Consider the following 9,912-nt stretch of genomic DNA (forward strand, 5'->3'; position numbering starts at 1 on the left):
TGTCTTTTTGAGACAGGGTCTTACTAAGCAGTTCAGGCTGGCCTTGAGCTCATTTTGTAGCCCAGGCTAGTCTTGAACTTGCAACAATCCTCCTGCCTCAGCCTCCCAAGTGCTGGGATTACAGGCATGCACCACAATGCCTGGCCTAAAACCCCATGTTGTATGTGAAGTTTACAATAGTTGTGAGCTTTTTCTTGGCACAATTGCTGGTCAGTTCTTTATTTCTGGGTTTATCTTATGTTTGGGGAGTCAGTTCTCCCTTCTACAGGAGCTAGAGTTAGTGTTCTAGGCTACATTGCTACTTTCTCTGCATTGTCTTCTCTTTCTCCTTAGCTTTAGATTTTGTGTTGGTTCTTTCTTGATTCCTAGAGCTTTTATTCCCTTTGTTCTTACTAAATAGTTGTTTTCTAAGTACTTGTTTTTTCAGGTGCCTTAATTTCTGATATGGGAAAGGCTGTAATTTACTGCTAACTATTATTCATCTTGAAGCCATCTTATCCTTGTTCTTAAAAAGACATTGTGTTCTTTCCCTGCCTCTAGTGTTACACTGTAAAGTCGTGATGTGAGGGGCACTTGAAGACATAAGGAAAATGTGAAGAGAAAAACCCAAAGAATGGACAGACCTAAATTTATGGAGCACGACACCACTCAATCTCAAGACAGTATAAGAAGTAATACTCTCATTACTAAAGTCACTGTTAGTGGTATTCAGCTCCATTTTGCTGGATATATTCTCACTGATAGCATTTGAAGTACCTATCAAATACTATGTTCCCACCATTACCAAAAATCAAGGGAGTCAAGTCAAAATTTTGTCTATAAAAGCAAAGGGAAAGTTAGGGTTGAATCACAGATTAATTCAAGCAGACCAATTTGGGTAGTAGGAACATTTAAATAATATTAGCTCTTCTAATTCAAGGGCACCAGCTTAAGTTTCTTTCAGCAATACTTTAGAGTTTCCAGTGCGCACATCTTTCCCTTCCTTGGTTAATTTATTTATAAATATACTTTTGAAAATAAAGATTATAAATGAGATTATGTTTTTGATTTCTTTTTTACATAGTTTGTTGTTAGTGTATAGAGATGTACATTTGAAGAAATAGTTGCCTTTCTTGGTTTTAAGGACTGATTTTCAACAGGGAGAGAATTCCCCTGCTCAGCAGTGCTTAATATGAGAAGAGATAGAGCCTTACCTGTTGGGAAACACAAAATACCTTACAGAAATAAATAACTGACTAGGAATTCCTAAGCCGAGAGAATAGTAGTAGAACATTTTTGGGGTCTTACCTGTAAGAAGAAAATGCAAAGTAGCTTTTGAAGAACAGTTCTTCAACCTAGGGCATATCGGATTTCCACATATAAACCTACAATGAAGATAACCTCACATTCCAAAACACCAGAGAAACAATTTATTAAGTGACTGCATATCAATTAATAGAACTATCAAATGAGACTGTCAAATGTATGTGCTTAAAATGACAAAGAAGAAGACAGCATTAAGCAGAGGATTCTGAAAAAGAATAGGCGCATTTAAAAATAATTTGAACTTTTAGAAATGAAACATTTAGAAATTGAAATTAGTTGATATATTAAACATTAGAACTATAGCTAAAATAAGAAGCGGTGTAGTAGAAGATAAATCTGAGTAAACCATCTGGAAAACACTAAGAACTAAGAGAATGTTGGAAAATGTGAAACATCAAGAGACATCGAGGATATAAGAAATTGAAAGAAGCTGGGCATGGTGGTGCATGCCTGTAATCTCAGCACTCTTGGAGGCTGAGACAGGAAGATTGAAAGTTCAAAACTAGCCTGAGACTAACAAGATCCTGTCTCAAATTTAAATATAAGAAGGGACTGGGGTGTAGCTCAGGGCAGACACTGGGCTCAATCCCAATCTCTCTCTCTCTCTCTCCCTCACACACACACACACACACACACACACACACACACACTTAAAACATCATCTACTATAAGTCTTAGTAAGAAATATTAAAAAGAAAGGTGGAGAGGTAATGTTGAAAGGTAGAGCAGCTATGAATTTTTCAGCATTAATAAAAAGTGTGAGCCCTAAGATCGAAGAAATATAACATATTTCTTAGCAAATTAAGTAAAATAAATCCACAAGTAGAAAGGGAAGCACCAAAGAGAAAAAGCAATAATAAAAGTAGCTTTAGAAGTAACACAAGTTACCACCTAAAGAATGATAGTTTTACAGGTAGAAGACTTCTCATGAGGCATTCATAGAAATCAGAAGATGGTGACATAGTATCCTCAAAATGTTAAGAGAAATACATATTAACAAAAATTCTTTTTTGTTTTTTGGTCTTTTTCAGACAGGGTCTTGCTATGCAATTTGGCTGGCCTTGAGCTCACTTTGTAGCCCAGGCTGGTCTCGAACTTGCAACTATCCTCCTGCCTCAGCCTCCCAAGTGCTGGAATTACAGACATATACTACCACACCCAGCTAACCTAAATTCTATAACCATATAAACTCTGTTTTGAGGTAAATTTTTCCGGCTTAAAGAGAAAGACAGAACATTTTTCAAACAAAATAAGACAGAAAGAATTTAGCACAAAAAAACCACACGGATCAGGCATAGTGTTGCATAATTATAATCCTAGCTCTCGGAAGGCTGAGGCAGGAGTATTGTTGCCAGTTCAAGGCCAGCCTCGGCTACAAAGTGAGTTCAAGACCAGCCTGAACTGCAAAGCAAGACCCTGTTTCAAAAAGATGAAAAAAAACCCCAAAAACCCCAGCAATGTGCTGAAGGGACTACTAAAGGCTATGATTCATAAGGAAGAAAACTGGACTAAGAAAGAAGAGGTAAGAAGAAATGCTTTTCAAGTAAGCTGCTATGTTCAACTTATTGCTGCTGGGTGTTCAGTGTCTTCCTTAAGGTTAGGGAAGGTCTTAGTGCGGTGAAGAGGAAGGAAGATATGTCCCTAGTCATGCACACTTCTTATTTCCTTTTATTTGGATCTCATTTTCATAAAGAAGGAGTATTCTACTAGTGATTAGGTTCTTACACTGTCCCTTCAAAGCCTACTGAACTCAGGGGCAACCTACTTACAAAACTATCTGGTGAAGGAGGTATCTGGTTCCATAAAGAATTGTAAGAAATCAAGAGATTCCTAAATTACCCAATGTGAAATCCTTGGGTGGTAGCAGCGGTCAGAAGTCCAGAGGACGGGGACAGCTCATACTGAACATCAAGTTCCTAAATTTTCTACCCTTGCTCTAAAAACTTGTGGATTCTGATTAGACTTTCATTTTTCTTCAGTGGTTACTGGCCATAAAAATAGAAAAATAAGAGCCTTGGGAGAATATGATCAGAAGGCATATGACTGTCAACCAGCCTCCGGGTTTCACAGAAGGCGCTGTTTCAGGTAAATGTTTCTTAGCTTGTGGGCCCGGGTGAAGCATACTTTTGTGTTAAACACTTTTTCTGGAAATAAACTTACTGGGAGGCAGAAGATTGGATGATTCTGCAGACATCCAAAACCTAGAAGCCCTCTGGACCAAAGAAGTGCCTGAGACTGGCAGGGAGGGGGCACTGAAGGTCAGGAGGAGGATGAGGAAACAGCAGATATTCCGGGCTGGCACCAATGGTCTGTGGCAGGCAGGCGCTTGAATGTCAAGGAGGCTGGCCCGTGCTGGGATGCTGTGTAGTGTGGAGGCAGGTGCAGTGTAAAGAGAATCTCAGTGCAGCTGAAATGCAGAGGTTTTCGGAAACAGAGACAGCCAGGTAGGAAAAAAATCAAAGTTACTCTGCACCCAGCTCCATACCCAGAGATAAAACACATGGCTCAGCAGCACTGCAGGGGAAAATGGAAGCCTGAGAGAGTTAAGTTGGAAAGGAGTGGAAATTGCCAAAAGGAATGCACAAGCAATGGCTGTTTTGTTAGCGTAGTTCCAATAGAAGCTTTTAATACCAAAAGCACAGTTGCTTGGCTACAGCAAAATTAATCTTAAACTTCTGATTAGATTAAAGGTTTTATTTAGTACATTGCAGTCAAATGAAGTGAGAGATCAAAGAATCATTAAAACATACTGCATTTCCATACAGGATTTCAATGTAATAAAGCCTTACTTTTTAAATAATAAATAGTTACTATTCTAGAAAGGTGCTGACAAGCTTAATTAGCCTTTAATTGGGGAACAGGGATGTCATAATTAAAGCACTTGGCAGAATGAGAGCTGAAGAGCTGGCTTGAAGGGTTATGCTAATTTGAAAATTAATTTGTTCTGCCTGATAATCTTACCTCCCGAGCTCTGCCTTTTTTCCCTCCTCTTTCTTCTTTGACTCAGAAAATGTAGGCAGTAAATTACTGTTCACTTCCTTTTTCTTCCTTCCTATCAGAATCACCACTGCTATATCACAAAGACGGTCTTATTGTTTTCTCCTATGAGCCCTTTATTCTAGCAGGAATCTTTGTAGGATAATTCCAGCAGATGTATCAGTTCAGTTTAACAAATACTTGTGGAATGTCCTCTATAGCAAGAGATATGCCAAGGACTGCAGCCATAAAGGTGGGATGATGTAAAGGTAAGTGAGAGAAGCAGTATAGCACTCAGTTCAGCATTTAGAACTGAATGATGAAGCGGGATGAGGAGAACACTTTGTGTAGCCTGAGACTTAGTATTAACTGGGGATTAGTACTTCAGATGGGGGTCCTAATACTAGTAGATTAGAGTTAGTATATTAGTATAGTAGAATTAGTTGAGGAGATTAAAAATGACCCCCGTTCTTGTCACCTGGATTCTGAGTTAACTATCCAGGTGGAGCTCAGTCTTAGTTCCTTCCAAAAGCCTGGCTTAGCAATGGCCCATTTTATTACAAAGCCTACTTTCCAACCCAACCAGTGTAGACCTTAGTTTTCGCATTGTGAAATGGTGTTAGTATTTGTCTGACATGGATCTTTGCCTGGCAGCTTGCTTTCTACTGGGAATTCATATGGTGCTGTGGGTCTGCCGGTCCACTTACGTACCTATCTCTGGTGAGGAGGGCTGCTCGCATGACCCAGACCTGGCTCTTAGAGTGTCTGGTGTGACTGTAGTACACAAGACTTAGTAGGACCATTGAGAGCCCTTCCAGGAGGAGAGGGAAAGGAGAATGAAAGCAAGGAGGTAGTGCACCAGAGAGAATGGCTTTATTCTCTCTCTTTTTCACCTGTCACTGTAAGCATGTGTGCTTGGAGCTTCTAGCTGTTAATTTGCTTGGATGTGTCAAGAGTGACCGTGAATGCAGCTGGTAGCTGGGGACAAATGGAGCTGAGAAATGATAACAGTGACAGAATCCTGGTAACATCAGCTGATCCTATGGTTTCAGCCAGTCCTGAATCTAGAAATATCTACCTCCAGTTTTTCTAGTTCTGTGAGAGGTTTCTCTTTGTGGGCTAAGCTAGTTTGAATTGCTTTTATATTATTTGTTACCAAAAGTTCTGTCTAATAATAAGTAGCATGAGATTTCTGTAAGTATAACATGAGATCAGGTAGACAAAGCACCATGCCTGGAATATTACAGACAATAAATATTGGCTGCCTTCTCACTGTCATCTCCAACACATGATCTTTTTTCCCTTTGGGCTCTTTCTTCTTAACTGGACTGCTGAATGGAATGCAATTTACAATATTTTCTCTTTTATGAGAAATAAGTAAAAACCCACTGGTATTTTCTATACTGTGTTCATATTTTGTTAGCTGTGCTCACAGTACATAAAGAAAGGATTCCTCAAGCTTCTGAACCTTTGTATCTACCCTGACTTTTGATTTTTATGCTGTAGCAGGCAGAGGAGAATGTACTACTTAAAGGAAATCTATCATTCATATTTCCACTGTTTTTAAAAAATAAGTCTCACTGGCCTCTCTGTGGTTCACCTAAAAGTTCCCCACATGTCTGCTGTTTGGTTCTGCCTCTCCGCATTTGCTGCAGTTTACCTCAGAGTCTTTTATTACTTTTTCTTCCTTTGTCCTCTTTGCCTTGTTCTTTGCCCTAGTTGTCCCTCTGTCCAGCTTCCCTTCAAGACCCAGATCCAGCTCAGTAACCTCCATGGAGGTTTTCTTAACTGTTGTAAGAACTGACTCTGCTTTGCTGAAGCTCCCTTAGCGTCCCATTGTGTTTGGTTACTTTTAAGCACTTTAGCTCCTCAAGACCCTGTTATCACTGAAGGCAAAGGATGTTTCTGTAGTTCCATAAATTGTCTTATATATAGAAGATCCTCCATGAGATTGCCTCTATCATTGCCTCTATGAGAAGCAATTAGGCATTTGTCTCAGGGGCAGATGAATTGCCACTGGTTGGTAATGTGATCTTGGCTTAAAAAGAGGCAGCAATAGTCTTTGCAAGCCATAGCTGCACCACAGGGAATGCTAGGTACCAGCTGTCCTCTGCTTTGGAGGTTTGAGGCCAAGTTACCTGATTTCCATCTCTGCGTTGTGTCATGATTCACCTACTTCTGCTACTGGATTGCTTGGAAGATTATTATGGATGTTTCAGCTCCATTGAGTTAGATATGAAGCCTCATTATTTATGTCATAATCTTCTCATATTATAGGAGCCTAAGTCAACTTCCAAAAATGTTTCCCTTTGTATTTTTGGCTATGCATATCAAGTATGTGCACCATCCATTGAAGTCACCCTTTTTGTATGTGATGAAGCAGTAAATGATTTCTGCCACTGTAGACAAATTTAAATATATACATATTTGGAAAATTTTCTCCCTCATTATGACTGTATCCATTATATTAAAGCCAAAATTGATATGAACAGTTACCTCTTTCTTTCTCTCTTCCAACCTCAAGTTCTTAGTGTTTATCCTAGTGTTGCTTTGGAAGCTTTTCTGCTAAGATTCTGGACCATACAAGAAGACGTTGCACTTTAGACTGAAGAACACATGTTGGCAAAGTCCACAAAGGCATAAAGCATTTGAAAACTCTTTGAAAAGTGTAAAGCACTATAAAGTGAGGCCCACCATTATAACTGATTCCTTCATTATTCCGTTTTGTTAGTTAAAAAACTTATTTCCTTCAGGAATTTAATAACAGCATCCCAGTATGCCAACACAGAAATGGTTTCATTGTGCTTCTAGGTATGGCCTTTTCATTGATCTCACAGAGAAAGCTAGAAGAAATCTAACACACACATATCTATCTAATTTTTAAAAATTATAGGATATGGCTGGGGATATAGGTCAGTGGCACAACACCTTGCTTGGCAAGTGCAAGGTCCTGAGTTTGATTCCTAGTACCCCCCAAAAATATTATAAGATATAAAAACAATTACTGAAAAAGCAACTTTGCCAGAGAATTTTAACTTACAAATTAACACATTACATTTAAAACTATGAACTTTGATATTGTTATTCAAAAATAAAGATTACTGAGCAAAAATGTGTAGGGAACCAACTACATGACATTAAAGAATGCTGCTTATTTAAGGATCATTAAAAAGCACAAATGGGTAAGGTTTTAGTTATATACACTGAATTGAAACTTAGGCCCTAAGAATCAGAGCATTTCGCCATATGGCATTAACATATACAACAAAATGGAGTGTGGAGGGAATAGAATGCCAGTGTTGCAAAAGAAGCTTTGTCAGATAGACAACGAAGCCCTTGTCTGTCACTTTATGTGTAGGAAAAACTTATGAAATGAGAAGAGGCAGAGTATCACTTTTATTTTCTTGTGGAAGAACAAAGGGAAAACAAGCTAAACATCACTTCTATTATACATTAACCACTGTTATATACTACACACTGTTACACATTAACAACTTTGCAGTACAGACACTTCTCCTTTCATGACTGAAGTCCATTCCTGACATTAGGTCAATGAATGAATTGGTTGCTACATGAAAAGTTGTGTATAGTATGTAAATTACAATATTCCGAACAAAGAATTGGCCAAAGGAAACTCCAACTTGATTACTTAGTTTTTATTTGAATAGCTACTGTTAGGTATAACAGGACATAATCTATATAGTATAATTAACAAAAATTACAGTGTTATGTAAACAAGGTATAAATAGACATTGAGACTCTACAAGTAAAATGTACAGAACTATAGCAAAAAAGTAAGTACAAGCAGGAGGTCATAAGTCCTACTATTCATTAAACAGGTCATTCATTAACTGAGGAATAGCTGTATATCATTTGTATACAAGAAGAATCAAGAATAAAAATACATTTGTAGATGACACTGGCCTGGAAGTTGCTGCAGTTGTCTAGCATCGACTGACAAAAATGATTGTACATATCTCTCCCTAACTCCTTGTTTGATGACATGATTATACCTTGAAATTTGTCACAATAGGAGTATTTATACCACAGAAATTGGTAAATGCTGCAAATCAGCACTTCCTTCCCCCACCCCACAAAGAGGTGGTTTTAAAACATTTTGTAGTGCATCATTGAGATTCATGCATAAAAGAGTCTCAATAGATCATACTTTTCTGCTCAGAAGTATTCACCTCATGATTACTGTCACTATACAGCATTACAAAAATCTGTTAGGTACTTTGGAAGTCATGCAGAGAGATCAGTATTAAAGCAAAGGTCTCATCCAGAGGTGTACTGGCTAGTTGCACTTGGATTCATACAAATAATTTTGGCAGAGGCAATGTTCCACAGATTCAGCATGTACATGTATCAGGGTGTTCTGGCAAGCTTCCAGAATACTGTAGTCTTGAACTTGTAGAGTGGCGGAGTATCCTACATTATATGGAGCGTGCATTATGTATGTCATGATTTCACTAACAACATACTCTTTTTTACCCATATTTCTTTGAGATTTCACAAAATTTATCTGATTATTAAGAATGACATCGCTTTCTCTTGGTAGGAAGCTAAAAGGAATTTGACTGGTAACAAAGTTCCTGTCATGGTTTTGGATACTCAGAAACATTCAGCTTCACCTCTGTTCATGAGTATTACTTTGCTTTGAATGATGTGATTTTATTGGGCCCTTGTCTTCTGAGGTGACTAAGCAATGTCACTGGCTTGGCCATTTTCAGGAGTTTTCTGTTTGTTCTTCTTTTTTTTTTTACTCTAATGTTTTTCATATTTTTCTCTAATTTTTGCAGGTTAGATGTTGACTTTCACGGGAAGCCTTTTTATCATTCCCTCAGCATATTGCTCCTAACTGGCTTTAAAAGTTTTCCCTCTTTCCGTAGGTTGGTGTTCAGAGTTTTGAGAATCTTGCTTTCTGGCATGCATCTAGCTTTTTAATTTTAACTCTTCTGATATAGAAAGAGTTTTACTCGTTTTCCTCTGTGATGATCTTTTTATAAGGAAGGGCCCATGAAAGCACAGCCCTTGCTCGCTCCTGGAATGGACTTCAGGACCTACTTCAGTGCTATTTATTAGTTGATTTGCTCTCTCCTCCTTTCCCACCACCCATGATTCTCCAATGACTAAATAGTAATATCTCAGGGTCCTGCATATGTAGATGCATGCATGAGTTAATTCATGTACTCAACAAAAATTTTTTGAGAATATATCATACCACATGTATTGCATAGGTTCTAGAGATGCTCTTACACTCTAGTACCACTTTTCAGAGGATTAAAATATGGCTATATATAATGTTTTGGTTACTTTTCTCTCATTGCTGACATAAAATACTCAATGCCCAAAATGAAGGAAGGAAAGGTTTATTTAGCTTACAGTTTGTGGAAGTTTCAGACCATACTTGGCTGGTTCTGAGGCAGAAGGTAGCAAAGCAACAAGAGCAAAGGGGGAATGGCAGCCGAACAGCAGAGTGGCCAGAGCAAAATGGAGGAATGGCAGCAAGCAGCCTCTTTCCCTCCCTTACATTGCAAACAGGCTACCCCCACCTAAGGGGTGTGTAGCTCTCACATAATCTCCATGCCCTCCTCTTCCACAGGCTCAGGATGTATACAAAGTAAGCAC

This window comes from Chinchilla lanigera, unplaced genomic scaffold (genome assembly GCF_000276665.1).
Source record: "Chinchilla lanigera isolate Chin_1 unplaced genomic scaffold, ChiLan1.0 scaffold00005, whole genome shotgun sequence".
NCBI classification, from domain to species: Eukaryota; Metazoa; Chordata; class Mammalia; order Rodentia; family Chinchillidae; genus Chinchilla; species Chinchilla lanigera.